This window comes from Aplysia californica, unplaced genomic scaffold, assembly GCF_000002075.1.
Source record: "Aplysia californica isolate F4 #8 unplaced genomic scaffold, AplCal3.0 scaffold00893, whole genome shotgun sequence".
Taxonomy (NCBI): Eukaryota; Metazoa; Mollusca; class Gastropoda; order Aplysiida; family Aplysiidae; genus Aplysia; species Aplysia californica.
Window position 1 is genome coordinate 66,530 of NW_004798163.1, and position 6,456 is coordinate 72,985.

The following is a 6,456-nucleotide window of genomic DNA, read 5'->3' on the forward strand; positions in this document are numbered from 1 at the left end:
CACACACACACACACACACACACACATACACAAACACACACACACACACACACTCACAAACACACATACACACACAAATACAACAACCATAGTTTCGTCCATCTGTCTAAGAGTGAACAAGACATATACAGAGGAGAATAAATTAATATTCTCCTGAAGGATCAAAGATTAAGATGGATATTGGCTTCTGCTATGGCCATTGAGATCAATTTTTCATTTCAACATATGGATGTACCCAGCTTGTGGGCTTCTCTGTGAGCTTCAGTATTTCTAAATCATGAAGCCTGTCGTGATTCGTTGCCCTGTGTGATTGCTTTTTCTCCATCTAGCTCTGTCAGCAGCCGAAGTCTCCTGTGGCATAGGATTGATGCCGAAGTCCTTTAGGGACATTTTCAGGGTGTCTTTATAGTAGTTCTTCTTGTGCGCCAACGTTACGCTTCCGTGAGGACAGCTCAGACTAGAATACATGTACTGCATTTAGGTTCTGAAATCAGACATTGCTTAGACATGACCAGCCCAGCAAAGTTCAACCGATTTGAGCTTAGAAAACAAACGCACTGTATTTGCCCGTTTAAGAACTTCGGTGTTTGGTTGTTGTTGGGTTTTTTTCCTGCCATTTGATGCCAAGAATTTACCGTAAGCATTTGTGAGGCAGCTTGGTGAAATCAGGCACTCGCCAAAATGGTCGAAATGAAGAAAGAGGCATTTTTTTCGCAGGTTTGGGAATTTTAATAAAATTTTTGTTTTTTGGCTCAACACTTTTCATACCCCGTTAAAGAACACATTTCTGTGTGGATTGTACTGAAAAACGTTTATTTAAGGCATAAGGGATGGAAATTTTAAGTTTCCATGGGCTCTCAAGTTTAGGAAATAACTCCCCTCCTTTTTTGTGTTTGCTAATCCCTTGTAACACCTCTAATCTTCGACACTTATATAACCTTATAGTGTTGCAAGTGCCGTAAAACTCTCACTAAAAAAAAAAAAAGATAAGGTTCATAAACACATGAAATACACTAATTCAACGTGTTCTTAAAGAGGAAACCTCAGAATGAACGAAAAGACGCTGTTCGTCTCTTCAGACACGAGTTGAACGAATGTATTGACATGTATGTAGAAATAAGAGAAATGGAATCAAACAAAGATTGAAGCTGATAATGATATGCATGGAAACAATCTTAGATTCTCTCCCTTGGGAACAGAATTGAATCAAAAATGCACACAGATAATAACAAAACGCCTACGAAATAATAATAATATGTGTTCCAATGCAATGGAATCGGGCTTTCGTCAATTTTTGAGTATGTAGAGTTGTTTGTATCATTTTAAAGCTTGTTCATTTGTCTTGCTTTCGGTGAATACAATATCCTTTTACCTTGAATTGATTTTTAGAAGTCAATATATTTGCGGATGAAGGAGGTTGGGGTAACCTAGTTTCTGATGTAAAATAAGTGAGAAAACGGACGCCAAAGATTAGTTATTTCCTTAGCTTGAGGGTCTGTGGAAACTGAAAAGTTACATTTTTTGTGCCTTTAATCAACGGTTTTCAGCAAAATCCACACAGAAATGTGTTCTTTAATTGACATGAAAGGTGTTGAGCCAAAACACGAAATTCTATTTTTTTTTTAATTCACAAACCTACGAAAAAATGCCAGTTTCTTCACTTAGATTATTTTGACGAGGGCCACCTCTATTCTCACCCGGAGTGAGAATAGTGCAGGCGAGTCTTGTGGCTATTCTCACCCGGTGCGCGTTCAGCAAATTTTGCGTTCACCCTAAACCACAGAATTCTACACTGTGATAACAGAAAAATTGTAGAATTCTATGCCGTGAACAAACGTTCCATTACAACTGTAGCCTACTAAAAGCGTACAATTTTGTCTGTGGGCAGTGGAGAGAGAGAGAGAAAGAGAGAGAGGAGTAGCGCGAGAATTTCCAGGCAAAACAAAATGGCGACCCGCGTAGTTCGGCTCGATTCGAAAAGTTAAATAGCCGTAGCATCTTTGTAGACAACCAAATTAATTTACTTTTGTGTTTTAACATCATTTTTTAACTTTGTTTTGGTCAATTTGATCGTCCACACCGATAGACAGTATTCAGAAAGAGACAGAGAGAGAGAGAAGAGGGGAGGAGTTGATGTTGCGAGATCTTCCGGGCGGGTGAGAATAGCCACTTTCTTTGAAACGAGCGTCTGATTTCACCTCACTGCCTCACAAAATGATCCCTGTTGACGTGTGGCGCGCACTGTATTTGCTAACTCATTCAGATTGAGCGCGGATCATTATGCCTACAATTTCTCTTTAAGATCTCATTAAAGCTAATTAATTGCTTATTTTGAAAAAAGAAAAAAACTGCTAAGTTTTTCTCCCTTTTCACTCTTATTGTGGTGCACTAATGAGGGCGTCTCGTGATCAGTGGACAGAATAGCATGCGTCACATTGCAATGCGGAAAACAAGATCTTCTTTAGGTCAACATCAACATGTTTACTATATAATAAAATCTATATCATAAAGGATTCAAACATGATTAAACGTTTGATCTGGACTACAGAGTGATCAATTTAAAAACAAAATCTACGTCAAATCGCTGCTGGTTATAATCAGAAACAATGTGTTCTTAATCTTAGGTTCTCTCTCTCCCAGTTTGACGATTGCACCAGTGCAACAATCTCGTTTCTCGCCAACATGCCAGTGAAAGACCCTGGTTTCCCGAGAAAATAAAACGTTTGAGAGAATGCACTGAGCTCTTCCATCTGAAGATAATGAATTTGACACACAGAAGAGAAACGGATACACAACTATCTCTGCCTCAACCCTGCTTAAGACAACTTTTTCAGAAGATCCTTAGAGTATCCAAAGAAATATAAATAAAAGAATAAAATGGTCTTTTCAACAACGTTGATGTATGCAGTAGCACATAAGCCACAGATGATGGTGTGCCTTACCAAGATTCATAGATGAGTGCTCTATTCCAAACCTCTTGGAGATATAAAGAATGTGAACGGGAGAAAAAGAAGGAAACCCTGAAGCGAAGCTATAATGAATGAAGAATAAAAAATCAATCCCAACATGTTTGGTTCAAAATCCAGAGAGAAGGGACACCACAGCATCCAACGTCTTAAGAGAACTTGAGTCTTTCTAATAACTTTCCTCAAATGAGCATAATCTCTCCCGAATTGTACTTTGATTTTGATCATGAAACTCTGGTACTTAGTGAAAACGAGGTGAAGGCAACAGAAAAAAGCACACCCATTTTGTAAATATAAATGTGTCTCTGTCGCTCACTCGGTTTCTCCTCGCCCCCCCCCCCTACCCCCGAAAAAAATCGAACAAACAAAACATTATATCTCTGTATCTATCGTTTATTTATACCACACGCTTAAGTTTATTCATTTTCCCCACAATCTAGCAGTTTGGACAGTAGTGTGTAAGTTTGTACGTTACCTTATTAGACAATAATAGCTAAGTTTAAAAAAAAAACCTTCAGCAAAAACTCAACAAAACGCGGGAAAATCAACACTTTTCGCTCCAGAAACACCTATAAACTATAGACATTGCGTGGGACGCGCATCGTGACCGAGCTAGTTCTTGCCCTCGCAGGCAAGGAAGCCCAGTGTCCCAGAGTGGACAAAAGTAGCCCTCGTGCGTTTTCCCTGGTGACGTCATTGCTGCTATATGTATTGCTCTTTTCGTCTATGCAGACGGTCAATTTAACTTAACATGGTCTCAAGATTGTCTTCATGCTGTTTCTTTCATGGCTAATTGTTCCTATGTTTGAAGCGCAGATTCTGTCGCAGTGCTTGCCTGTAAGTGACGTGGATTGAAGCTCTGTATTCCCACTATATTCCTTTCGTCGTTGGCACTTCTCAGCCTGGTTGTTTCTAAGGCTGCTGTCTAACATTATAGTTCTTTCTTTTACCATTTTCCTCCATGTTTTCCTGTCCTCTTCCTAGGTGCTAACATCTACTCCAAGCTTAGATAAGCTGTTTTTGAAGGTGTCTTTGTACCTCAATTTTGGTCTTCCTCTTGGTCTCTTTCCCTGGGCAAGTTCTCCATAATGAAGTTGCTTCGGAATCCGGTTGTCGTCCATTCTCTTGACAAGGCCCAGCCATCTCAATCTTTTTAAAACACTGGATAGTTGTTATGCTGCCCGTGCCAACACTTCAACATTAATTTGTAACCTTGTCACGCCACGAAATGCCTAGGTTCTTGTGGCAGCATATGAGATGAAAAACGTCGAGGCGCTTTTCTTGCCTGCTGTACAAGGTCCATGTTTCAGATCCGTAAAGAAGTGTGCTGAGGACACATGCTTCGTAAATCTTGATCTTTGTTTTGATGGTTAATATTTTGTTTTCCCATGCTCATTTTGTCAGCCTTCCAACAGTTTTTGTGCTTTCCCTATCCTGATGTTGTTCTCATAATCAAGTAATGTAGTAGAGCTAATGGTAGACCCCAAGTAACAGGACTTGTCCACTGTCTCAAGCTCCTTGTCGTTCAGCCTTATATGGCTCTGCTCTATACCTTCTTGGGAAAGGATGACTGCTTTCTTAATACTGATGACCAAGCTAAAGACCTTGCATGCTGTTGATAGGCGGTCCATCATTGTTTGTACGGTTGATTCACTGCTAGCAACAAGAGCAGCATCATCGACGAAAAGAAAGTCTCGTACTGTTGTCTTCTTGATCTTGGTCTTGGCCTGGAGTCGAGCAAGATTGAAGAGTGACCTATCAATTCTCCTGAATACAACATGCCCGATCAGCGGCAGATCTAAATCAGCGTTGCAGAACAACGTGAACCAACATGCACACTTCAGAAACACGGATTTGCATAATATGTCATAGTATCCATTTTGTTGCCTGCCTTTTAAGGTTTTGAATAAAGCCCAAAAATTTGAAAAGATTGCATGAATAATGAAGTTTTGCTTGTTTCTTCCAAAAGCGGGTGTTGTTAAGGTGCCCCATACATCTTCACTTCATGATTTCGCTACTTTAAAATTGCATAGTTCTATAAGCCATTTGTTGGCTGTTTTGAGTTACTAAAACTATGGGGCCAGAAACCAAATGTTTTCTCTGTTCCATCCAAATCGAAAAATTATTTGGAGTCATTATCAAAACATTAAAAGAATTACGTTAGGAAAAGCTTAACCATGTTGTGGAGCTAAAAAATGTGTACGTCAAATTTTTCAAAACTAGGCACTTGGCAGTTAGAACTTTGTAATTCTAAGGTAGTGATTTGTCGAATGAACGGAATGAGCGTCCTCAATTAGTTGGTATACTTTACCGCTTATGATACCTGCCAGAACAAAAAACAACATATAATTTTAATTTTTTTAAATATATTTGTATTATACACACTCCTTTAGATATATACCATATATATACACAAAAAAACGTGAACATTACTTCCTCACAAACTCGCCCTCCCTGACATTTCGTAAGTTCTGCGCACGACAAGGTAAAAAAAAATGCTTGGGTGCCCTCAAGACCTTTGGTGCCATGAGTAGAGGAATTCCGTCAATTTGGATCTATAGCGAATCAGAACTAAAGATTTCCTTTAAAATGACCTCTTCAGGTCGAACACGCACCATGCGCAGCCTTTTAAACGTCACCAGGGTACAGATTTCAGTAGTGGAGTCCTATGAGACGTCTGTGTGTAGACAATCTGCAGCTCCGACTTACCTACACCTCAACAGTCTGCATTCCCATGGCAGATCTTAACCTACGACTGTACCATGTTCATCTTCGCTGGGCCGAGATGACATGGATCAGAGCATGGCAATCGGTTCATGGTTCCTCGATTGTCTTGTGAGGCGGGATCATTTTGTCAATGACATTTGGTTTAGTGCAAAGCCCATTTTCACCCTGCGGGATATGTTAACTCCAAAATGCTGTTTATTGGGTACCCACTCCCTTATATTGTCTCTAGAATCCACTTCATAATGAAGATGTACAGTGTATGTGGCTTTAAACGCTCATGGTTTAGCAGGTCCTTGTGTTTGGGCGCAATTGGACATTTCGAACGACGCGTTAAAAATGTGTCGAGTCCAAAGGAGTGCTTGTAGAGTACTGCTTCTAGGAATTCCAGAATGAAATCGTTAGTTCTTTAAACTCTGTAAAAGATATTAAATATTATTTAAATGTTACAGGGATGGAAAATTAAATACCAAAGGGAAAATAAAGAAAAAAGTCAACAAATCTTTTCACAACTTCCTTTACAAGATTTTAAAAAATTGGTGAACTCTGCGTTTTGGGTGCTTTTTTCTTTAAGCCATTTCCCTTTTCAAAATAAGTTTCTTCTTCGTGGATTTAAGTCAAACAAATTCCTTTTGGATGAATTATGACTGATCCAAATTATAGCATTGTAGAACAATTTTTGTGCGAGATATTCAGAAAAAAAAGTTGTACTGATTTTTTTTTATCACCCTGTAAGTATGTGTGTGTGTGTGTGTGTGTGTGTGTG